The sequence below is a fragment of the Nesoenas mayeri genome, assembly GCF_963082525.1.
Source record: "Nesoenas mayeri genome assembly, chromosome: 7".
In the NCBI taxonomy this organism is placed as follows: Eukaryota; Metazoa; Chordata; class Aves; order Columbiformes; family Columbidae; genus Nesoenas; species Nesoenas mayeri.
The window spans coordinates 27765008-27792110 of record NC_137551.1 but is presented as its reverse complement, the minus strand read 5'-3'; the positions used below and the strand labels follow the sequence as shown (position 1 = coordinate 27792110).

General features: G+C 41.7%; 1 protein-coding gene across 1 annotated transcript in view; it reads right to left on the bottom strand.

The window, feature by feature from the left end:
* Positions 1 to 27103, bottom strand: part of SORCS3 (sortilin related VPS10 domain containing receptor 3) — a gene marked incomplete at its 3' end in the record, with an annotated part of 289707 nt that overhangs the window by 199819 nt on the left and 62785 nt on the right. The gene's annotated exons all lie outside the window — the stretch shown is intronic.

Genomic DNA, 27103 nt, shown 5'->3' with positions numbered 1-27103 from the left:
ATTTCATCCAGAACGAGCTTCCCTCGTCTCTCTCTGCTGTCACTGACATGAAGCATGGGAATTTCCACATGCTATCGCCTTTCTGCTGTGGTAAAACAGAGGGACACAGAGCATGACATCCAGCTTAAACACAGTGCAAAACAAAACTTCAGCTGTATCTTTAGTGGTCAAGGAGAGTCAGAGCCTTCAGGACGCACTGAATGGCTACCTGGTGAGCCATGAACACTCTCGGTCCTGTCCACGCAAAACTGAGGTAGGAGAAGGGGGGAGTTAAGAAGTACATGGAGGACAACAGGGGAATATTACTGCCCTCTGAAAACTTTGGTGCTCTGACCATGGATTTCACAGGTAAATGTTACCTAGTTAGCGGCTACATTGTGTGATGCCTTTCTCTCCCAGAAAGGCAGCTGTGTACCCCGATAGCCTGTGAGCCCCTGTGCAAGGTCCTGGGCTCCAGTGGGAACTTCTGCTGAAAGAACAGAGGCTCCTCAGTGGAAGTTTAGAGATGTGAGTATCTGCTCCTTGTGTTTTTAGCGTAACTAATGTCACACAGTTCATTCCCTTAGATTCTATGGGACCAGCCTCAAGAAGAGCACTGGGGCAGCTCTTCGTTTTGGTATTGCTTCATTTCAAAATCTCAGCATTGTTTCCTCTTGCAGGATTCAAGAATAACGTAGTTTCCCTTGCATCTGTTTGGGCTGTGAAAGCATGTAGGGAAATTTTTACTTAATTCTTTGGTTTGGTTTGTTAAGAAATACTTCACAGTTTGGCTAAAAGATAGGTCCAAATGAGAGATATAAACCAAAGGTTTGGCTTCGTTAATGTTTTCCTATGTGACAAGGATCTTTTCTACTATGAAAGCCATGTCTCCCTCCTCCCACAGCAGTGGGACCCACCACACCTCTCATTTGGGTTTCCCAGCTGAACGGCTGCTGGGTGAGGAGTTTAAAGCTTTGCAGAAAAATGCCAAAGGATTAATCAATATCACAACAGCTGCAGCAGTTGGTAACTGCCAGCATAATATCGGGAAGAAACCTGTTCAAATTGTAAGGGACCTTGATACGTGACTATGCAGTCAGTGCCCAACTTAATGGCTTAAGAATAGATGCTCTGAGCATCCCTCTCTCTACTGGATTCACTTTCCCCCTCCTTGATTGCATTTTGTCCTTTTATTTCCCCACGCAGATACCTTTAGGAGGAAGATAAAAGCCGAGCTGCTTCCAGCAGGGTATGAAAAGAAACCTGCCAGGCAGATTTGAGTCAACGTATGCGAGCTCATGTCAGCCTAAACCAATGCTGTGCAGTGGGGAAATAAGGACAATATGGTTTTTATTGCAACTTAAACCCTGCACACACCCTCCCATAAAAACAGGGATATGCCGGCTGCAAGTTGCGGCAACCAGGGTTTGGACACCTCCTCCCCTGACAGCAGCTGAGGGAAGCAGTGCAGTCTGCTCCCAGATAAAACCTGATGAGAGTGACATTTTTAGGATGTTCCCTATATTTGTTCCCACAGGAGCTTGGACAGGACCCCTCTTCAAGAGTCTCTAGGAAGCCATGTACCACAGTATAAGCTCTGCCCTGCCAGAAATGATACCTTTCTTATTGCTCACAACTATGGTGAGCTTTCACAAAGTAAGTTTTCCAATTTCAGAGCCTGATCACACTGAAGACAGGAGGATGACTTCTGGTGAGTTCACCGGATTCTGGATCCAACTCTAAACATAACAAAATCTCTGTGCCCTGGTCAAATTTCAACAGAATAATTCTACCTTAAACTACAATTACAACTGAAGGCAACACCTGTACTCTCCCAGCTTTTTATGTGTCTTTCCCCAGATCTCTTATGTTCTACATTTCTGAAGAATGTCACTTATCTGTAATAAACCCTCCAAACTCCAGGCTAACACCAGCTTTACAGGAGTGAGTTGAATCTTACTTAGCTCCTGGGTATAAATCCAAAGTAAAAGCACAGTGTTTAGTATGGATTTTCACCAGGATGGCTAAACAAAAATCCAGCTCTGCCTGTTGTTAATGCATGAAAAGGAAAAACATGAGCATCCCTTTGCAGTTAAATCTCACAGAGGGTCCCAGAAAAATGCAGGAGATGCCTGAGGCAGTGGTAATACCCAGTACAGTCACCTACAGCAACCTGTCCCTAAAATCATGCATGCCCAGGCCAGGCAACACTCTTGTACCACAACCCTAGGTGGCCTCCACCCTTTCCCCACTTGCTTTTGACACAAGACATTCCAGATTCACTAAAGGCAACTCTTCCAATGATTTGGGAGCTTGAAAATCAGAGAGGATTGGAGAGGTTGAACACACAACCTTCCCAAGAAAAGCTGCGAACACACATTCCCCACAACGCCGCCTCGTGAGGCCGTGGAGCAAATGTAAGTACTAAGGACGTGTCACATATGGTTAAAACACAAATCAAAGCCTGAAAGGCACAGCTGGCTCCTGAGTTGTTTTCATGGAGTGCTTTGGACACAGCTTTGCACAGGAAACTTCAAAGCATTTCAAGGGGCTATTCTGAGGCCTTCCCATCATGTTGCCCCAAACGTGCTAAGAAGAAACCAGAAGCAGGAATATCAAGGGCAGACGTGGGCAAGAACCAGATTTTCTAAGACATCCTGTTATTTGAATGCTTTAGTTGAAAAATAATGGAACAAAATGTAAGGAAAATTGGACATAATTTCCAAAACTGAATTCTGACAGAAGAAAAAAGAAAATGAAAAAAGTAAAACCCTCATTGATTCAAGCTGAGACATTTGATTCCAATTTCTACTTTGTAGTTGAAGAAGCTTAGCTTGTTTTTGTCAACACTAACAAACAACTGTGGCTTTTCTGTGCCAGAGTAATTTTGCATGAAAATCTTGACAGTTTTCATTTTAAAAGCTGAGTTCAATTGAAAATCGGAGATTTTACATTTAATGTATTATTTCAAAACAAAAATAAACATTTTCTTCCCCTGAACTGGGGGGAATATAAAACTGCCACCCCACAGAAAATGCCCACTCTTCAACCTAAATTAATATGAAAACATTTTGCTCTGGGGAGAAGATATAAAAGCAAAAAAAAAAAAAAAAAAAAAAAAATTTAGAAGGATATTGATTCAGAAACAGCAAAAACATACATTTAGGTATTCTTTAATAAAAATAGAGGAAACACCCTTAGAGCATCAAATTAAACTCTTTCTATTCATCAAACTAATCTTCCCAAAAATAATTTCAAGTCTTCTAATGCCGATCTGCAATTTTCTCTGGGGTCATACTGCTCACCCTAAGGAATACAGCTCAGATGTGAAGTCGCCCCTGTCTCCCCTGGCCAGGCTCCACACAGCCACACTGCGCTTCCCTGGACACCACAGGACAGGTGTCCCTCAGGAGGCCAAACCACTCAGCTGGTTGAGAATGAAGAAAGGCAGAAATAGCCTGCAGAACAGAGCGGGGAAATAGGCCAGGCTGAATTACAGCTCCCTTAAGGCAATACAAACCCTCTGGAAAATGCAATTTCAAGTTGAGCTTACACAAAACTAAATGACCTGAAAAAATTCAATAAACTGTTTTGGTTTTCTAGACAGAAGTGGGGATGGAGAAAAGATAATCAGATTTTTTTTTCCTTTGGTAACAAGTGATGTTCCAGTCCTGCAACAATTTCCTTATGCACTTTATTTTACACACATGCCTCACCACAGTCAGTATGTTGTTTGTTTGTTTGTTTGTTTTTTCAGGAACTATTCTGCCTGCTGAATACCCTGCTATAAGGTTTGCATGACAAAAATGCCAGCTCCTGATAATTCTTTATCTTCAGTGGCTTATACTACAACACAGATTAAGAGTCTCCAGCAACAAGAAATCCTGCCATCTCACTGTAGAATATACTGAACCACTAAATCCAGATATAATATGATGGACTGCTTCTCTAAAGCAAGGCCAGCAGGTCTCCAAGACTGCCCAATCCAGCAGCCTTCAGTTTTGACGTAACTTTGCTGGCATAGAAGCAATAAAAAAGTATCACCAGAAACAGTAGCCCAAGTTTAATTCCACACTGAAAACACACGCCTGAAGAGATCTCTATTGTTCAGGCAATTATTATGAATCTCTGAGCCCATAAATCATAGAAGTGCTCAGCAGCTCTTCAGAGTATTCAGTGGTGTAAGAATTTTGATGCCCATAAAATTTTACTATGAAGGAAAATTACTTTCGTTCATTAAACCCTCTTCTAGATCCTGCCAATTCTAAACTGGCAAAGTGCTTTGCATATACCCCACAGTAGAATTTATAACTCAGTTTCCCACAAATGAGAGTGTAAAAGCATTGCAGTTCCTTCAGCAGGTTGACAATGACCTTCAGGACAACTAAGACATGCCACATCAAAGGTAGTCATGTTCCTGTATCAGGCGATGCTCATAACAGAGACAGGTGAGAGAAGAGCACAGCAGTCAGAGAGAACAGGTGATCATTTCAAGTAGACATCTGAAAGGCCAGCACTAATCCACTTCATGAGATTCATCTCCTCTCTAAGTCATCCTGCTATATCAGCACAGACACTAGCACAGCTCATCAGTAGCCCTGTCCACGTATTTACAGAGTGTAATTAATAACGAGCAAGGGATGAGCACTGGGCACTGCGACAAAGAGACCATAGATAGATTTACATGTGAAAAATGAGAGCTCGCTGCCTGCTTGCTCTGGCACACTGGGGTCTCCGTTTCTTGCCCACAGACCTATTTCCATGATGTTTGCAACCTTTTCTCCCCCCAACACACAACAGCCACAGGGAGCTTGTCTGCAATTTTCATCTGACTTTCCCCAATTCATGTGAGAACACCACCACCCAACAAGTACATTTAAAATGTGAACAACCACAGTATGACCAGTATGAGTAAATTGCTCACAGCTGAAAGCAAATTGGCTTAAAATTCTCAGAGACCTTAAAAGCCAGCAGCGCTGCTCCATGGAGGTCCATGGTTGTTTCCTTCTTTTTATTTTGGGGATTTGTTTGTTTGGAGCTTGGGGGTGGTGGGAGGGAGGAGGTTTTTAATTGTTTGGTTTTGGTTGGGTTGTTTTGTTTGTTTGGTTTTGGTTGGGTTTTTTTATTTGTTTGGTTTGGGTTTTGATGGTGGGGTTTTTTAAGGCACAAAATTAATAATTAAAGATGACCTGATTGAACTCATGAAGCTATTCAGGGTGACGAATTTGCTAAGCTAAGTTCTGCCTCTTCTCTCAAGTAGCAAGTGATAGGACAAGAGGAAATGGCCTCAGGTTGCACCCGGAGAGGTTTAAATTGGATATTAGGAAAAAATTCTTCACGGAAAGGGTTGTCAGGCATTGTAACAGGCTGCCCAAGGAAGCGGTGGAGTCACCATCCCTGAAGGTGTTTAAAAAGCATTTAGACGAGGCTCTTAGGGACATGGTCTAGTGCTAGAGTTAGGTTATGGTCAGACTCAATGATCCTGAGGGTCTCTTCCAACCAAAATGATTCTATGGTTTATGTAATCTCTGGATTCAAAGCTAACTCAGGCAAAAGCCACCATTATCAGCCCAATTTGTCCCACATAAATGTTCAGAAAGTGGGCAGCAGCTCATTTACATGCTCCACATACATTTGTGCTTCAGCGTGCGGTGGGTTGACCCCAGCCAGCAGCTAAGCACCTACCCAGACACTCACTCTGCCCACACAAAGGGGATGGGGGAGAGAACCAGAAAAGGTGAGGAAAGTTTGTAGGAAAAGTGAGGGAAACTTATAATTCCAGACAGTTTAGTTATTACTGCAGAGGATCATATTACGTGGGAGGCAACACCTCTTTGGCCAATTTGGGTCAGCTGTTCTAGCTGTACCCCCTCCCCAGCCCTTGACTGCCCCTCACCTATTCCTGGGGTGGACAAAGTGAGAAAGAGAGTAATCCTTGACACCGTGCAGGCACTGTGCAGCCACACCTAAAACACTGCTGTGTTACCAGCGCTGGTTTAGCTGAAAATTCAAAACATAGCATGACACAGGTTGCTGGGAAGCAAAGTAACTTCATTCCAGTACTATTTTCCTAGACCAAGGTACAGTGGATCTCAGAAATAATCACTACATAGCCCTAGTCCCACCAAAACCACTTTGCACAAATACGCCCTCAAAAACACATAAATGCATGTGATCACACTACCCAACATCACCATCCTCATTTACCCTAGAGGTCTAAGTGCAGTTGCCAGTACTCAAGAGTGTCATCTCCAGTTGTGAGAAGTATATAGCATTATTACAAAGCTCCCAGGTGAGGAATTTATATTCCACAGATGTTAACAGACTCTGCACTGTGAAACAAGGCAAGTAACGTCACCTTCGTTTTACGGATGAGGAACCAGAGACAGGGAGAGATTAAGTGTTTCTCTACATAGGAAAGCTTGGGAAAAAGAATCCAAATCAACTTTTAAGAGTTTGGTTCCATTCACTTTGCAAATACATCACAAAAAATCAAGACCACTTTATTCCAAAAGAGTCTCTATCCAGAAAATTAACATAGCTGAAATAATCCACTTCAATACATTTAATTAATTCAAGCTAAGAAACATCACTCGGAAGACAAAGCACCCATACAAGTTCACCCACAATAACAGAACAATTAGCAAAAAAGAGAACACATACACTTTAAATACCAATCTACCTTCTTTTCCCCTGCCTGGTGCATGTAGCTGAAGAAAATGTATCTTCAGATACTTACTAGCTGTTAAGGAATAGCACAAACTAAAATACAAGAAGAAAATCAGAGGTACTAACAAACATGCACCAAATCCTGCTCACTGAAAGTCAGAGTGACACATTTGCACCAGTAAAGTGATGCCAATTTAAGCAGCAACAAATGACTTTTTTTTTTTAATCTCTAGAGAGATTAAAACAATCTGTGGGTGGCTTCAGGCACTGCAGGCAAGAGAACCCTCTGAAATAGAAAGAGACAAGTCCCAAGATCACACACCAAAGCAAAACATGTTCCAGTGAACTTGTGATCTCAAACAGCTGAGACTGTCAAACTGGTCTTCAAAACAAGAACCAGTAACTAAAAGAAAGATATTCTCCTTTAATCCTCCTTTGCCTGTGTTGCTTTTCAATTTCCAGTATGAAAACTGCCACAGTATGCTCCTTCTGTCCCCTGTGCTCCTTCCTTTCAATGCAAATCAGAGGCAGCAGAATAAGCAGGAGCCAGAGTCTTCCCATGGATTCCCCTGGGACACTGGAGACAGATCACATTATCTTCACAAAAGAGCCCTCGAGATCTAAGCAGCAGTTTGAAATTCCCGTTTAAAGGGCTTGCAGTGAACAAAGAGAATCTGAGGTGGAAAAAATAGAAGAAACCAAAACCACTACAGTGCTTTGCAGAAGCAGCCAGCTCGGGAAAGCCCAACTTGCTCTTGCCAGGCTGCTACCAGCAAGAACAGGGCAGGATTCTTGTGTGTTCATTCACTGCTTGGAAACTAAAGGACAAGCCCAGCCTGTCAGAGAAAAAGCACCTGTTGGCATCAACACTGAGACAGACACCTCTTCCAGTGTAATGGATTTACCTTTCTGGCTCACACAAATCTAGAAAAGATTTTGAATTGAGCCTGACAGGGTCTCTCATGCTTTTGGTTTTAAACATTTTGGTGCTGGGACTGTGATTTAGGAAACGTTCAGAGGTGCTTTGCACATACTAGTCAATTACATGGTTGTGAATGCACCTGAATAACACCACCACCAAAGCAAGGACTAGTGCTTCCAGGACTCAGAGGAATCTGACCATAATGTTTTACACAACATGGGAAAAGGAGTCAGCTTCTCATCCCCTCAAGCCATAGATTTCAATTATCACCTAAATGCGAGGTATTCATTGCCACTAGCTGTACAGCATCTGCAAGTCACCCATATTGCTCTTCCATCTCCACTACACATTAAAAATTGGACAATATCACTCACAGAACATTTTTTCCAAGGAAATAGGAAAAAAATGAAAAGGTAAATGTTGCTTCAGTTTCAGCAAACATACCTCCTGTATACCTATGTGCTTGCCTTTAGTGCACACACAGAGAAAAAATTACAAACGCATTCTTAACATCTCATTCCTAAAGAAATAAAAGAATGGCCTCCAGGAAGGTTATCAGCCCCTAAGAGCACTTGGATTCTGTCCCAGAGGCTGCAGTACCAGGTCAGATAAGAAAGCCTTAATCCTTTTTGGGACGGGGGAGAAATCGCTTCATAAAAGCTAAGTATTATTAGAGCTATTAGAACATGGCATCAGGAGAGAGTGTGTGGGAAAGGTGTGGTGAATCAGTCACCTTTTTAAGGACAGCAATAAAACACAGGAGACATTTAAGTAGAATTCCAGACCATTAGCAATAAACACACTGAAGCAGAGGGGGAACACACCACTACTGTCAGCAGCTTTCCACTAATAGTAGTCAGAGAAGCCAGAGACAGAAAAAATCTCAGTTTATCTGACCCACCCCCAACAAGGCACAGCTGTGCTCCACAGCATCCTGCCCAGCTCCTCAGGATGGCCTTGCTGCACATAAACACACATCCCCACCAGAAAAGACATCTAGATTGCTTAAAATAACAGAAGCCTGAGCTTTATCTCTGTGTAACTCAGTTAAACATAAATACAATCTCTCCTGGCAGGTAGTGATATGATTTAAGGGTCCCCTGTCATACATTATGAGAGGTGATAGCAAAGAACTCACAATTTATTTTTATTGATTCAGCAACCAATGCTGGATCATATATCCCAATTCTTCCCCTTTGCTAAGAAGCCTCCACCAAAGACTTGGGAAATTTAATTTTTTTTTCCCCCTCATCTTCTTTTTAAAGTTGCTGTGTGCACATCTTTACCTAAGTTCAGGAAGAAAATAAAAGGCCCCAGCTACTTGTCTGGCTCCATTTTTGTTTCAATTATCTTCTGATACCATCTGCAAACCAGCAGATTTTGCACAGCAATTTAACTTTGTGGAGTCGTATACCTGCTAAAGGGCAATTTAAAGCTTCTGACATGGGGACCTGAAAAGAAGAAATGACTTGAACTCCAGGTGACAGTTCTCAATTAAAAATAAATAAATAAGGTTGACAGAAGGTAAGACAGAGCAGCCCTTTGAGATGTTGTAAACTGCCATGACAGGTGAGGGTTTTCCTTGAGGACTGAAGGCAAAACTGACTGGTTCCATAAAGGAAACTAAATTATGTGGGGAATTGTGTGTCTAAGGCATTTCTGAAAGCAAGAGGAAAAAAAGGGTCCTACAAGCTGATTTTTCAAGAAAATTCAGGATGCTTATTCTTCTTTCATTTCAGATTCAAGGCCCTACTATTGAACTATCACTCCTCTCACACACACACACTTTCTCCTCTCCCCTGCGTATGTACATATATATACAAAAATATTATTGATCTTCCTCAGATTCCAATTAGAAACTCAAATAATGGCACTGAACAGAGCATGGGCAAAAGATTCCTTCTCATCCCAGTGACAGGAGATGGACTGAATAATTTGTTGAAGTCCTTTCCAGCCTCATGTCTATGACCCAAAGATTAATGTGAAAATGCCCCACTGCTAGTTCAGGAGAATAGCAGCAGGGAATTAGCTGCCATGCCACAAAAACACACACCTGTTGTGCTCCGCAAAACACAGAGCCTTGCCTTCAACATGACAGCAGGACACGGGTGCTGGAGGAGCCACCGCATCAGCACAGCAGTCCTGTCACTGGCCTGGCACTCAGAACCGGGAAGGACATCAGAGCCTCTCCACTCTATTCCCAGCATTGGTGCCAGCTCGTCCACCTGCAGGGAGACTAATTTGTGATGGCAATTTTATTCTGAGACAATATTGTCCAATTTTGAACAATATTTCTCTGAGAAAACATCCTTCTCCCTCCAGTGGAACGAGTCCAAAAGTTGGAGGTCCACAGATGCCACCATGAAAGGGAAGGATGTACCTGTTAGGAGACAAGCCCTTGCATCTGCTTTTAACAGCCAGTTAAAAGACCTTCCACTCCTGCTACTGGATCCTTATTATCAACAAATCCAAGTTCCTTAGCGTTTGGCTTATTCCCTTCCTCACAACAGCCCAGGGAAACAAGGATTGTTGCAGTTAGCCAGGTGACAACTGTAGGCACAGAGGAAAAAAAGGGCAAAAATGCACAAACTGTTCTGTTATGGTTACTGTGGCTGTAAAAGTCCAGTACTTAGATTTTTCCCCCTCATTTTCTACCTGACCTTGAAGGATTCCAACATCATTAGTATAAACCCATGATTAAATAATAATTCTTTACATATGCCTAGGTAGAGTATTTATAAATATATCTAAATAGTAGGGAAAGTGAAATATGATAATCATTGCAGAAAGATAAAAATATAAGTGATAGTTTAAAATATAAGAGTAACTATCACATACAACTTGGGTCAGTCAGTTTAGCAGGACATACAGGATCAGAAAGTGCTGGAGGTAAGAGACAAGCAGGGAAGAGTCAGGGCTCTCCACAGACAAAAGGTCAGAAGCAATAGTTTGAGTGCTAACTAGCCAATTAACATATATTTTACATTATTATAGATTCAACAAAGATTAAATGATCTGATTAACTTACATATTAAGGTAATAAAAACGTGGTTGGACCAACTGACTGCACTCTTCTGACCTTGAACCTATGTTTATGCAGCAGTTCCTATCTGCAGATGCCCAAACCTACTTTGAAACTCAGTGACGCAGCTGCAGTAAGGTCAAACTCTACCCTAGCAGCTCCTTTTCCTACTGGTATTCCTCTGAATTAATCTTTGCTCCTGATTTTAATCATCTTTATTGTATTTATTTTCATTTTTATTCTGTATTCATCATGTGCATATGTTTCATCATCGCTACAGTGCCTGAACTCCTTGTGCCATAGCTACATAGCTACCTTTTTTTTTTTTTTTTTTTAATTCTTTGTGTTGTATCAATAAGTAGTTAAGCAAAATTATTTTCATCTGTTGCCATGAAAACACTCTCTCTTTGGGCAACTTTCTTCATTTATTCCTGTGCAGAACAGCTCCTTGCACATGCCAAACATCCCTGGAGCCCTGATATTGTTTCCTTTGAAAGGCCTAATCAAGCAGACTTTCATGAAATCTGGCTCACCAGGTATTTCCAGAAACTGGGCTGAGAATAATTCCTCTGTGTACATCCACCACACTGAGCCAGCCATACATAACATCCTCCTGAATCTAAGGGCACTGAAACAAAACAACTGCTGTTCTTCCTATGGAGTCCAGAGAAACAGGTATGATAACAGCAAACTGGCCCATGCAAGACACTAGCAACAGCTTCTATGATGTGCAACAGAACACAGGACAGTTCAAGTTTCAGCTTCTCCCTTCTTTCTGAGGCATCCAGGCTTGCAGACCATCCCCTCCAGAGAGCAGCCCTAAGCACCGCTGGGCCAGAGCCCTTTGGATTCTGCCCGATAACCCAAATAACTGTACGAGCCAGTTGATGGACGTTCACCATAGGCAGATGCCATGGGGTTCAGCTCTACCTCCAACTGACTTTTAACTATTTCAGATTGCGGCTACATCAGCAAGAAAGAACAAACATGATCTGTATCACAATAGCCTGCAAATAGCCTCACCCAGAGATAAAGCAGCCTCCTGGCAAGTGGAACAGATATGTGAGCAGGTGCTGTACCACCTGTCTAACAGAAGGAACACACTGTGGTTTCTCCTCCTTCATGCTTGGCCACATAAAGACTTCAAAACTGTGAATTCACGGCAGTGATGGGATGCCTCTCTCCATGTCAGCTGAAAGAGCAGGCCCCCAATATGCCCTACCATAGGAACCTAACTTAAGGCTAAGGATTCCTCCAGGCAGCAAGAGGCTACAGTAGTGACATTCCATGGACTTAGCTCTGGGATATACACAAGACCTGAGAGTAAAGGCATTAGATGGACCTCAACTCCAAATTCGGATCTCTAGTTTGTCACTAAAGCCAGATAATGAATTTTCCAAAGCAGCCTGTTACCAGAGCTGTGCCTGCCAAGGAAATAAAGCTTTGGAGGAAAGATACAGATAGTATAAAGTGAACATTTTTCCCCATCTAAGTATTTCCTAAAGACAGGTAAAAAGTATTTGCTTAAAATCCACCCCTGTAGGAAGGAAAAAAAAAAAAAAAATCTCTACCCCAAAAAATTGTCCTGTGAAGTCCTTGCACCACCTTCGAGGCTGGGCAGGTGGAGGACGAAGGAATGTGTCGGGAACCACAATAAAATCACAACTTTTGATGTCAGCCCAATATTGCAAGGGAAGCAGACAGGGCGGCAGGCGGGGGGGGAGACAGGATGGGACGGGACGGGGACAAGGGGGCAAATTAAGAAAAAAAATCCATTCATCTATTTTTGAGGTCTGCAAGAAAGAAAATATATTTTTTTCCCACTCTAGAAATACCTTGTGCTAATGTCTACATGGGGAGCTGTGGAATAGCACAGTTAAAGCTGTCAAGGTCAATTTTTCTTACAGACTTAAGTGTTCTGTTACTTAAAAAAAAAAAAAAAAAAAAGCTGAGAACTTGAATTCAAATCTCTTTTAATGCAACATTATGGCTGAGAATTTAAAAGCTGTAAAAGACAGGAAATTCATAAGTACAGAGTCAACATTATGCACATAGATTGTATAAAAGAGGCAAATCAACACTGCAATCCAAAACACTATTGACTTTTAGAGCTGGTTGGGTCCCAGGGGAAGTTGGTCAGATGAAAATATCTACTTGCTCCGTACTGCAACCTTCACTGCAGTAGAAAACTTTCAGAAGGTTTGACCTTCTATGATCACTCTCCTTCTCTTACCTAAGGACCTAGAAAATTCCTTGTCCAGACCTGAAAAAGTCTGGCCCTCTAGCCAACAGAGAAATTGAAGCATAGTCGTCATTTCAAGCCACCGTCCATATTCTTCCTCATAAGAATCATGGTTATGACAACTGGGACTGCTAACTGACATTTAAACTGCGACTGGTTTTAAGATCAGGATTTGAGATGCTATAACACAAGAGACAGATCCCTTTCAGTCCTGCATGGTAAAGGAAAGATTGAAACAGAAAGCTCAGTTCTTTGATCTTGCCAGCACCTGCACTGGCTCTCTTCACCATCACAAGAATATCTGGGACTCAAAACCTGGAGGTAGAAAAGAGAGAGGAGACCGAGCCTCCTATTCTATGAATATACTCTGCTTTGTTGCAGGGTCTCCAGATGACCTTCAGGTTATTTCCCATGCACTGGCTGTAGGGTTGTCCTGCACATCGCGCTGAGATATCAAAAACTGCCCAGCACTGCAAAATGGCTCTAAACAACACAAATAGTCTCAATGACTGTTTCTGCATTGGTATATTGTCAGTTGAGAGCTAGAAGTTTCTCGAAACTTCCAAAAATCCTTCTGCCCCTTGAGGAATATAACAGAGAATGGCTGTGCAGTGAGACAAAAGAAGAATGCAAATTGACCAAACCAGACTTGTAATGGCCATTATGCAAGGTCTCTGATAGATTGCTTCATTCTTCTCTTTATTATCTCAGGAGCCTTGGATTTCCATCAGAATAATCTTTTCTCCCCTCCCTCAGTCACATCACAAGGTCCTGTCTTCATGAATGTCATGAATTCACAGGAGTAGGAAGGACTTCAGACATTCTTCCACCCCCTTATCACGCCTTGCCACACAGTCTCTCTAGAATCTGTTATGACTATGCAACAAAACCTAAGACTGGCACCTGCTCTGAAACAAAAACATGGGCTGGAGATGGGCCAGGCACACTAGCTTGTCCTGTTTTATTAGAGCCTAGACTAGAGAAAAGCAATAGTCTCTAGTTGTCTCTGGATTGTAATAAGGACAGGGGGGAGAGGTGACAAGGCTTATCTGCGGGTGAAATTCAATCCCATTCTTGCATGACATATGACCACAAAATCTTAAACAGGGCACTAGGGAATAAACTTGCCAGTTCTTCTTCAGGTAAAGCTGGGTCATCTCCACACGTTCCATGCAAGTTCTCTCTATGTGCTGTGATCCTCCAGTGAAAAAACCTACCACCCATTCCAAATTTCCTTATGTGATGGGTGCAAACCCATGATTAGGAATAATTCTAATAACCACAACAGCCTTCAAAACAGAGGACTATAATATAAGCTAGATCCAACAGTCTCCTGTTCTGCCTTTGTGACTATGCAAGAAGTTCATCATGACAAGAACCCACTCCAACAGGTGAATAAAGTTCCAAGACAAACAGCAACAGGCTTTTCATTAGTAAATCTTGAGTTGGCAAAGGATTAGAGTTCCAATTGTTACCAGAGCCTGAAGCACAGTGTGAACCAGAGGACTGATTCAAGCTGATGGTGTCATGCTGTCAACTCTATACAGGTTCTTAGTCTTACCTGGCAAGATACACAGGTAGGAAAAGGTGAGCAGAAAGTCTTAAGTAGCTGTGACACAAAGAACAAATCCTAAGGCCCTTTTTACCTTTGCTGTTTCATGACTGTTCTTTCACAAGGGTGATCATCTACAAACTACCTCTAATAAAGGCACCTCCCAAAGCAGAAATATTTTTCTGGGCCCGTGTAAAGCAGGACAGACAGCAAACCTCATTATTGGAACAGTGTAACCTGTTGTAAATTCACATCTACAAACACAGCATAATGAAGGAACTCTCCACTCCAGCCTTTCAAAAGGCAATTGGTACAGGTGTCTCCAGTAACTACATCAGCAGAATGTTTCCAACAGCTCCACAGACCTGGCCCAAGACTACTGCAGTCAGAGCAGCTCTCATTAGGAAATTGATGCTAAAGCAAACAGGCATCAGCAGTTCAGCCTTGAACCTGTCAGAGCACCACAGTCCTCCACTGCATCAAAGAGCTCAAGTCATCCCTCATGGATTCTTGCATTTTGTTTTTCTTAAAGCACTAGCTCTTGGAAGCCAGTGATGACTTGAAACAAAACAACAAAACAAACCCAGTCTCAGTTCCTACTTTTCTGATTTCAGAGAGTGACTTCTAAATTACACTCAGATCTCCATTTAAAGTCTTTAACTTCTAATCCCCAAAACATCTCACATACTCTTTTTTTTTTTTTTTTTTTTTTTTTTTAACGCACACGTAAAGACAACTTTCTAGCTGCATATCTGTTTTTAACTATAGATGCAGGTACATAATGTTTTTAAGCTCCATTGCCTTGTTACTTTCACTCCAAGAAAGAATACAGAACATCGACTCAGGATGTTTTAGATGCCTCAAATTAGCAATGTTATAGTCAGAATGGCACAGAGCACTCCTGAATAGCTATTGCTAGTACTTAAAGGTGCTGTGAGCCCTTCACATCCAAGAATACTGGATTTACATTTCAATATAAAGAAAAAATAAACCCAACTTGACTCACATGCTCTTATATCAAGAGAACAAGGGGTATTTTTAGAGCAATAGCTTAGCATTCACAGCACATGTGGAATTCTTGATTAAACAAGAGATCCGCACAAACGTAATAAACCTGTAATTTTATTGGCCAAGCACTATGAAAACGATTTAGAATACATGGATTGCAATGTTAAGCAAACTGCAGCCCATGTATAACACCCATGAATTATAGCAGTTTGGCAACGAGCTGATCAGTTGCTTCTCACGGTCTTTAATAACAATCATCCACATCTTCACAGCACAATAGAAATTAGAGATGGAAGAGGTCTATTAGCTCATCCAGAAAATACTGGATTGTTCCCTATGGGATAATTGCTAATACTCTGTCCAAGGTAGATTTAAAGTTGTAAAGCAAGGTAGCCTCTTTAGCAAGGTTACTCACAGTGGCTGAGAACTCAGTTTCATAAAGCTTTTTCTAGATATTGCATTTAAATGTTTCCTCTCTTTAAAAAGGCTAAAGCCAGTCCAAGGAGCCTGATCTCCTCTGGATTGCTCTCTAGTCAGTCAAGAGAGGGGAGAGTTGGTCACTTTTTGACACAAAGCAACAGCATATAGAGACTGACCTTTGGTTAACAGATTTCACAAACAGTTCTCTCCTCCACCCAGCTGGTCGTTGCCAGCTCTTGTCCACTTTGCTCCCTGCACAGGTGTGTAGACACACACCCTCCTTCCCACCTCAGAAGTCCTTTGGCCACATATGCATATATGGATTTCACTCTGAATATTAATTCAGTAAATAAGATCTCCCAACTCACTGCACAGCCGCATCACATGTCTGTGCACTATGTCCACTTCAGCTATACCTTGCTGGGGACAAGTGGCAACACCACCAGCCCAAGTACTGGCAGCTCCAGTGCAAGGGACATTATCTCACTGTGTCCTGTGTGAGGGAAGGGGCTCTGCCATGAGGCTGTGTCTAGTTAAATGTCCTTGCCACAAACAGCATCAGTCGTGGCTACAAATACCGAGCTGTATTTCCAGCACTCAGTAAATCTCCATGCACTGTACCAGGCCATTGGAGAGTTCTGAATTAACAGCAAATTCATCCATGTACAAGAAGAACTCAGATGTGCTTGGGAGAGAGGGGATCAGGAGATTTGTGTAGATAGGAATCATAACAAGTATACCACAATCCAAGCTAAATCCAAATTCTTACAGGTATGACAGTCCATCCAGCAACCAACATAATGACATCTTGCTTCGTACTCAGGAGAGTCAGTAATGCCTCCATGAGAAATTTATGTGCAAGGGCAGAAACAGAAACATTTAACACTAAATAGAACTTCAACAGACCCAAAGTAATGAAACTAAAGGCCTTCAGCCTGTACATGTTACATCAGTAAATATTATCGTTCACTTGAAAAAAAAAAAAAAAAAGTGAAATGATTTTCCAAATGACAAAACAGAGCTGAAACTCAGGAGAAGGTGCCCCTTAACCCCAAGCATTCCATGAAAAGCCCTTTCAAACTGTAACAACAGTTACCAGCAGATGGGTAATGACCCCAGTAACAGTTTTGTGAAGTTTTCCAAGCTAGGGGCAAAGGAAAAGAGCACGTGCAAATGAAGCTTCTTAGGTTTTGCATTTCTAACTTTATTTCCTTGAGAGAAGTTTCTTCTGAACTTGCTTCTACCACTCTTCTAAAATTTCTAGTAAAAATTAACATGCCCATGGATGAGAAACCCTCTGGAATTTTCAGCCACTTGATCCTCGCTCTTAAACATACTACAAAATTCCCTGCTGTTAAATGAATTGTTGCTAACATTGGTCATATTTGTCTTGTTTAGTATAAGCATTCAGTGAGTGCCCTAATGACATCACTAAAACAAGTCCTGATGTCTAGTATCTTTGATATCAGAGACATTTGCCAAATAGTTGAGCAAGGAAGATTTCAACAAGTCACCTGCATACACTCGCTCCATGACCTTGTTACATTATTATAGTCAGGCAGAACTAGGAGGGACAACATTTTGTCTAAAACAATTCACAGAGCCTCATGTGTCCCCACTCTGCAAATCTTAAGACACTTAACTTCTCTGAACAAAATTCAGACCTTCGCTGCAATAGCCAAAAAAAAACCAAAATCCCACAAAAAAAATCTTGTACCACAGGAGGACAGGAAAAGTCAAGGGCACTGCCACTGTTCTCCATCCTTGCAGTAGTGAGGAATCTGAGAAATGCCAGGATAATTGTCTGAAGTGGACCACAGAGAGCAATAAGGCACATCAGATACACGGCATCTCTCTGCAACCTAGCTCCATGAGGAGACACTTTTTAAACCTTCTGCTATTTAAACACACTTTTCAAAACACATTTTCACAATAAGAATTGTCAAGTGTTTAGCTTGTATTACCATTTTCAGGTAGAGACCAGGAACACCCAAAGAAATAAGATGTAGAAAGAACAAGAGCAGAACTAACAGTTCTTTATCAGACCTCCGCTGTTCCACTCAGAAAGTGATCATGTTACGGTGAAGAGTTATGCTTATATATCTAACATGGTACCATAAAATCCTTCACAATGAAAATCACAAAGAAGCAGTGATTGATTATTTCTGCCACAAGAAAAAAAAATATAGTTTGAGGATGTAAAAGAAAGTTCATCTCAACCTGAAGAATTACCTTTCTTTTGGGAAAGATGAACCACCCATAATGACAGAGGAAAATCTTTGGAAGTAGTAGCAGAAAAAGACATTAGAAGTGGCAATCACCATGTCAGACACACTGCTCTGCAGGGAAAGGGAAGAATGGCCAGATAATGAAATTACAGAGCATTGAAAATGTCAAAGAGCGACAGTGCTCTACCATCATTCACGGGTTATATGAGGCATTAACATGCTGATATCCCATTCCAGTGACAAAGATGGCAACAAGAACAGTAAATAGTCCAAAATGAATCTGTTGCTGAGACCAGGAATTTAATGAAACAGGGAGACGGGCAGAAAATGAATCTTAGTTTCACTGTGCAGCCTTCAAACTGGAAGTTGCTGGCCCTGTTCAGGAATAGTAATAGCTCAGGGATGCATGATTTGACTTCACTTATCTATAATCCCCCTACACATATGACTCATCATCACAAAAAGGTATATCAAGTCTCACTAAAAAGCATCAACCTGGTTGGCAGGCAACGACGCGCAAGCTGTACCAAGGTAAGGTATAAATGAGGGGAAAAAAGTGCTTCACAAATAAAGTGATCAACTGCTACATCAGGGGTCCAGGGAGGCTGGGGGATCTCTGCTCTTGGAGGCATTCAGAACTTGACTAGACAAGGCCCTGAGCAACTTGATCTAACATCACAGCTTGGTCCAGCTTCAAAGCTGATCTGAGCAGGAGCTGGACTAGAAGACCTGCAGAGCCACCCTTCCCTGCACCCCCCATCTGAATCACTCTATGATTTTAATGAGTTCTGCACCTTTCAAATAGAAACACCACTGATCAATGCACAAGCAATCACACAGCAATAAAGCCAGAGGGCCCTGTTCATGCAATGCACTTTTCTGACTTAAGATAGTTGATCGCTACCAAAAAAAACACCTCACCAATATCCTCTACCACCATTCTTCTTATAAAAGGAAAAAAAGACAAGTCAAAGTGAGTCAAAAATGTACAGTCTGTTTATGGAAACCCACTTCTGGAGACAGCCTAGTGGGTTGTAACACAGCTTGGGACAAATGCAAAGGAATCATCAGATTCCAGACAGCTCCATGTGGAGGCACACATACACAATACCTCTATATATCCTCTTCAGATATGGCAACTTGGCAACTAGGCAGGGCAGCACCATCCCAGTAGTACCACACAAAGTAGCTAAGGTTGTGCTAGAAGCATTGCCTCTGCAGTGTCAGACTGCAGTAGAAATACAGCACTGTACTCCAAAACTCCAAATTTGGAGGTTCTTCCTAGGTCTGGTATAGACCTATTTTTAGCCCAACCTAATAAACTCCTATTGGAAGGCTGGGAGCAAGATAGCTTGAAAAGATCTGATAAAATCAGAGCTAAAGGATAAGGCCTTTAGCCTCCACAGTGGTTCCTTACAGAGCTCGGCTTTCCTGTTTCAAAATGACATTTCAGAACTAAGTTTACCTAAATTGTATCAGGTACATGTCTTTGAAATATAAAAAGCAAAATGAACAAAAAAGCTTTCACTTATTTTAATCTGGAAAATATAAACAAAGTGGTTTCCCTGTTCCATCAAGCAGATGCAAATTTAATTTCAGATCAAGTAATTTGTTTTCTGTAAACAAAAAAATTAAGCATGAGAAAAGGAACCCTTGTAAACTCTACCTCTTATCTCATATAGTATGTGCCTCCCTCTCCCTGCTGGCCTGTATAACATTTAATATTATGGTTTTCAAAGGCTGCTAGAATTCAATCCACTAAAGGTATGCAATAAATGAGGCTTTACAAAGCGTATATGTTCAGTAAGTGCCAGTATCTGGACATCTGTGCACAGGGGTGATTCATTTAGAAATGTGTGTAAGATAAAAGACCCATCCCTACCGATTACAGGAAGGCCAAGTTTTCACCACAGTTTATCGGCAGCCAACCTGCCAGACACACTTAACCAGCCTGTGAATCAAAAATCTTTCCACCCACAAGACTGTCATTCCTTCCCTGCTACACAAGTGCATTTTGCATCATACCCAGGAAGTTTAAGTTCTCATGTTGCCTGATTAAGGTGTGGATAAGATCTATCACCTCAGAGCATTCTTAAACACAACCATCTCACTCACTGCAAGGGCATAATGTTCTTCTCTCTCCATTGAGCAGTAGCCATGGATCATGTGGCAAGAGGCAGCCTTGAAGGTAGGTAGATGGATGTCCAACCATTCAAAGCTTCATGGTCATATAGCAAATGCCTTATGGAGATCTATGGACAGACAGTACAGACCTTGGCAATGTCTTTGTGACTCAAAGCCCATCTGTCACAGCAACAGAAAAAATGAACAATAGTCAGCTTTGAACTGCAGTCTACACTCCTAATTATGCCTGAAGTGTCTCCCAGCAACATCCAGGACTCACTGAGATAGCACTTACCTATCAAAACACATTGGAAATAGAAAGCTGTATCTTTCGAACCTAGAAGCAGTTTCACATTCCACTTATTGTGACTCACTGTCTCCTCTACAGGAGTCACTCCTGAGATCTGGACACCGCACAGATGTGTCGGTGTGCCTTTCATTTGTAGAGCCCATGAAGTGACTGCCCAACGTGGGCACTATGTTGAAAGAGGAACCTATGTTGGGATTGAATAAGGTAAACAATCTTACTTTAAAGTGTGATCATATCTGCTTTGCCACAGTGCACTTGAAGTCATCAAGATGCTGTACAACTCACGATTACTCTGGGGTACCCTAAAAGGAACGTAGCACCTACAGATGCAGAGTCTGGACACTTCAAAGGTATGCATAAAGTCAATACAGTGCACTGACAACTCTAAGCTGTTTCTAAAAGTTATTATTAGAAGGGAAATGTGAAGTCCCCTCTGTCTTGCCCATGTCTGATTTCTTATGTAGATGTTCTCACTCATCTTTCAAGTGAACACCTGAGGTGCAGCATCAGTCTCCTGCTAGTTAATACTATTGCTATCCTGCAGAAAGCTTTTGGATGTCCAGCCCACCAGGGCTGTAGTGGGTGGCTAACTTCACAGGAACATCAGAGAGCAATAACACAACCCAGACAGTGTGCATCTACAGCCTTAGATGGAGAGGACATGGCAGTGAATACTAAAAATAAGAAGAACTCACAAAGAAGGGGGAGATTTCACAGTGCACTATCACTGTTCCAGCTTCACTACATTTGAATGTCAGGGATAAGAAAAACTGAGTCTAGCAGTTTAGAGAGTTATCTCCCACAGCTATATGTTGTTACAGTTCAGACATGTTAAGTGCCTTTTACTTGTCCTAGCTAAAACCCAATGAAATGAGTTAACCTTCTTTACCAAGCTTGGATGAGGATACCATTCTCCTAACAAAGTATTTCCTACCAGCAGATCACAGTGGACATCTGGGAATTACCCTTCTCCAAACAGAAGCACACACCACTAGGAAGGCAGAGAGCAGAGTCTCATCTGACTCCATCTCTGAGTTCTGCTCCACCAAAATCAGGTGAAGTTCCTCACTGCTCTCCCACCTCATGCCATCTTGACACTGCTGAGATCTCCTCCTCCACTGGAGATTTGGTCTCCTGCCTCTGCCCCCCACACAGGTCTCGTTGCCACAACAGTGCCATACAAGAGCAGTCGCCATCTCTCCCTCAGCCATGCGTGGCTTAATCCAGTCCTCACTGCAGCTTTTCCTTGCACAGCCTACTTAAGCTTGTTTTTCTTATCATCTTTCCTGCAGCCTGAAGTAAAGATGTAATCACTATAGCTGCAGTGTTATCCTCCAGAAATTACTTTGTCACAGGCAAAAGTGCAAAAATACAATTACCTGCTTTAGCTACAGTGGCTTAGAGGGACCCAGTTTTGAAGTGTTTCCTATTTTCCGGGAAAACAGTGAAAACTTGTACCTATATGTATAGCAATCAGTAAGCACTTGTATATTTCCTTTAAAGAAAGCTCATGAAAATGATGCCAGGTCTTATCTTCCAGAATTATATAGTATTTCTGTCTCAAAAGCCTACATGTAGTTGTATCAGGAAAAAAAAGCATGATAAGCCACCTCTAAGGTTCTGAAGAAAAGACTAAGCTGCACACCAGTTCTTGCAAATCAAGGTGGTGTTGAGATTGATACAGAGATGCAACTGGAAGTAAAACCTGCTGCCTCTACTGCAACATGTAACAAACCTGGAGGATCTTTCAGGCTTGGAAGCAAACTTGAACTAGTGAGATCTTGAGAGACCATCTAACTGATCTCCATTCCCCTGGCAGAATCTACTTTATCTGAATCACTCCCTAGAGATATTTTCCTAGTCTGTTTTTAAACATCTCCGATGCCAGAAACACTACAGCCTACAAAGGATCTATACCAGTCTTTCCTCACTTTACCATCATAAACCTTTTCATACGAACTAACTTTCTGGTTTTCAAGCATATGATTTGTCATTCAATACTTCATAGATATATAGAAAATATTATTAACCTTTAACAACTGCCTTTTGCATTAATTTTATCATCCCTCTTCAGTTTCCTCTTTTCTAACTAAAGAACTCCCATCCATTCAAGATTTCCTTGTAAGCCAGGTTACCCTCTGTTTGAGCATCTTCATTCTTCTCTTTCAGGTTCAAATGATCTTTAAGTGAACTTAGACTGGCCACAGGGCTAATACCAAGGCCTTACTTGAACTGAGTGCACTGCAAGAATTACTTAGTGTATCTTGCAGGTTATGCACAATCTTGGTCATTGAAGCTGCTGGGGGTTTGCTTCCTGGAAACACTCTCCCCCTGCAATATCTATTCTCAGTGTAGAGTGGAATTTGGTTGCTAAAAGAGAGACTGACAAGAGTGAAAGCAAGCTATGGAAAGGGAATAGTTTGAGTAAATATTTGTGTATTTGCTGGCAGGACAGAGAGGATAACATTACCAGGACTGCTGTGCAGATGGCAAGAGACTCTCAAGAGCTAATCGCTTCTCTTAGAAGAAAAGATGAATGCAGGTCTGGGATGGGACAAAGAAAATGAACCAGCTTAGTAAGAGTTGAGAGGGTGAAGCAGTTATTTTTCTTGACAAAAAAAAATATTATGAAACTAGAAAATGGCATCACAGAAATCCATAATGGTAACAAGGCTGAAAACTGGTACTACTGTAACTGACTTTCATTACGTATTTAGGAGTGTAATTCCATAGAATACTTTCTGCACTCTCCTTTTCTCCCTGTGCTGCAACTTTCCCAGAGGCATTTAATATCATAGCTGACAGTTTAGCAAAAGCCCCTGCTTTACCAGCTAGCTGAATTTTAACTTGCACAGAAGGCAATCACATCTAAAAGTGTGGGGGATAAACTCCAATTTTCAGCATGTGAATGTATGTTGCTTCAAGCAAAAGGAAATTGTGATCTCTGAGCAGCAAAGGACCGCTGTTAATAGAGGACCTATAATGGTTACTAAAGGTCTCATTTTTAACACCTGACTTTGTTTAGAGGAAGGTGCAGAATGGATTTACTAATAGATCAAGCTGCTCAAAACCCCGATGTTGGCAACTCCGCATGTATGCATTAGATTCAGTGTGTAAGTGCCACTTATTTGCTGTCCCGGCTGGTAAGAAATGGCTTATAATAGAGGGAGCTCATCTGAAACCTTTCTTCTCTTTATACGCTTCTTTGCTTCACAGTATGGAAAGAGATAAAACAGACTAAGTCTAGAACTTGGAGATCGCAAAAAGTTCTTGCTGCTGAGAGTAAGAGCATGTCTTACAAACAACAAGAGGCTGGTAGGCAATAGGCAGCGATACAACAGGTACTTTGCAACAGAAGTCTCAAGCAGTGGGAAGTTTTACAGTTTCCTGTGTGGCACTCAACTGTTTCACCCCTCATTCCTGTTATTAGTCCTTCTCCACTTTGCCAACAATGTCTGTTTTCCCTCATTCTCAACATCTGCTGCTTCCACTCACGTGTACCCTTGACTTCTGGGAGAAAGCCCTAGGGGCCTTATCCTCTGTCTCTCTCCCCTCCCTCTTTCCAACTGTTTGAAATAAATGTCTGTACTCTTCAAGCTAAAAGCCTCCAACCCTGAAATCCTACCTATCTTTTCAGAACTCCTTTCCACTTACTCTTCAGTTCCTTCAATCTCTCCCTATTTCTTCCTAAATTACATCACTAACATGCAGCACATTCTTCTTTCTTTCCTTCTTGTTGACTTTTCTGTCACTTGTCCTTGGTCACCTGCCAGCCTTGTCTGCCCACACATTAGATGCAGGAGTCCTTCCCCCAGTACCCTTCCCTTGGACTCAGAAAGAACACCCCTGTGAGCTTCTGCACAGTATATTCTTTTAAGTTTCTTCTAAATCTCTCCTTTATTATGATGTCTCCAAAATGCCTTAGAACATGAATGGTTGCAGATACTAGTAAGCCCCTGGATCTAGCCTGCTAAGCACTAACCATGCCATTCTTTTTCCTGTACTTTCCTAGCTGATTCTGTGCCTATTATACCTAGGCTACAAGTCACTTGAGATAACCACCAACATCTCTGTCTCTCTTTGTAGCATCTCTTGAGCAATTGTTCAGGCAAAAATTAATATTCCATATATGACTTCCAAAGTGAATGAGAAAATGAAAAGATAAAAGCTAAGAGGAACACTGCACTGCCACAAATCTAGGTAGTGACAAATCAGACATTTTTGTGCGAGTATTTTTTTGCTAATGGCACACAACAGGCAATAGAAGCTGCTGCTGTTGCACGAGCTTCATAACTGATTATTTCCTAGTCCTCGGCACTGCGGGTGGCTGAGGCTGTGCAGTTACCACTGAACAGAAGGTGCAGGTGTGACCATGCAGTTTGCTCTACTGAGTAAGGAGCAAGCCAGCCTCCTGGACCACAGGAGTGCCAGGTGTTACGTGATCCTATTTCACATTTGCATTCAAAATCTGTACCTTCCAATAGGCCAAAGAACTAATTAGTTGCTGAACCAACTGCTCTGACTCCTTACAGAAAATTTAATTTTACCTTGATTGTAATTAATTAATTTCAGCACAAATGGGTCCTCCTCGACCAAAGCTGAACCTGGCCTGCTGTATATTTAGTGCATCACCTTTGCTAGTCAAGTTTCTAGTGGAAATCAAAGGACAAGTATTGCTTAGTTGCCTACTATGGATGCAAAACCAAGCTCCTCAGCCCTTCACACCACCACTCACTGTCAACCTGTCCCATTGACAACCAGGACAAAACTGCAAGGGGCCAGGAAGGTACAGTGGCATTGTCTTTGGCCACCCTTGCTCATTTGGAAATGTTTGCAATAGAAGAGATAAACTGGATCTTTCTGGGCTTATGATTCTCTTTACTATTTATCTCTGCTGAGAAAACAAAGAAAATGTTTTAAGAACAGGGTTCCTAATTGTTTTGATAGCATCTGCTCCAGGACAGATGCGGGAAGAGACAAAAATACAAGAATACCTGTAATCAATAAATCCAATGCAATCCATTGGAGAAATTAATAAGGGCAGTTTTACAAAAGCTTTAGGATTTAGCCAACATTCAATTAGTCCGGTCATGGAACTGAGGAAAACCAATGGTCCAGAAAGTTACAGATCCCATTCATACCCCTGTCTGCACACTGAAAACCTCCAGGGAGCAGTTTACCAATCTCAGAGCTTTGACATTAAGCCTGGATTCAGCATTTTCTCCTGGAGTGCTTTTTCCCAGCCCTTTTGACATAATGGACTACTAGCTCTTAGATAATGGGTGTGTCAATCTTCATTTAAATGTCCTGTTCCCTTTTACCTCCAAACACAGATAGGAAAAATAAAACTCTTCCTTCAAATAGCTACTTATAGCACTTCACCAGGGTAAATCCTCTGTGCCCCTGTACAAAATGGTAAACACATTCCATCATAACACATTTAGAGAGTTACTTACCTGAGTAAAATGTTCAGTTATGTCCAAGACACCTGAAGTCTGAGGTCAGTAGTTTAAAAACACATTGAGAATAAGGAGGTGAATGCCAGTAAATTTGACTCACAGCCTCTAAGTTCATGGCTGTTTCTGTCTTCCCTAACTCACATGATCCATACCAGCCTTCTCCCACCTCTTAGTTTAGACCTCCCTTTCAATTTTGTTAGAGTCAGAGATATATTTTCTTCCTGTTAGTTATAATAAAATAGTCTTACTGGCATGAAGCAGAAAGCAGGAAGGTCTTCCTCTTCCATTTTCAGTCTCACAAAACAGTAATTTGTCAGGCCTTATCTTTACATGGGTCTTGGGCAGTATCAGTAGGCCATCTCTTACCAGCCTTGATGGTACCATGGGGCTGTCTACACAGGAGATGAGAACTTACCATTCCCATACCAAGCAGCACTTGCCCAGCTAGCACTTTGCTTTGTATTTGAAGACAGCCTTCAACCAACAGACCACAAGTCAGTAAATCTTCCTAGCACAGCCAGGCTCAAGTTAGACATTTATTGTTACCACAGATACCTCTAGTCCAGTGTTAACTATAACAGAGGTGGGGGACATGAACTGTAACAAGGCTTATTCACCCTCAAACAACCACACACATGTAATCAAGGCAAGTCTATCCACAGACGGGCAATTCAGAGCAAAGGTTTCCATGTAATACATTATTTCACATTCTAGAGCAAGACAGATCAATGCTCTGTAACAAAAGCCCTGGACACTCTCACATATCATCCAATTAACTCAGATTCCATGTAAGTAGGTAAATTAAGACCACAAATGATCATCACTACTTGTATTTACAGAGTGTTCTGCATGGGCTTTATTTTTTCCTAAATATTATGTTTTCTCTCTACCAAAGACACAAGTAAAGATGAGAAAATAGACAAATACTTCTGTGCTGTGCTACACGGGGCTTCCAGCAGGATGAGTTCATGACTAGACAAATTAGTTGGGTGTTTTAGCTAAAACCATCACTTGTGAATCATTATGGGTGCTTAATTGGTCATCTGCAAACTCCAGGGTTAACACCTCACTTAATGAACAAGCTTGTTCAAACCTCTGAAAATTATTCATTCTGGCTGCCTGAATTCCAGGGGGGACAGCTAACACTTCAGTTCACATTCTGACATTT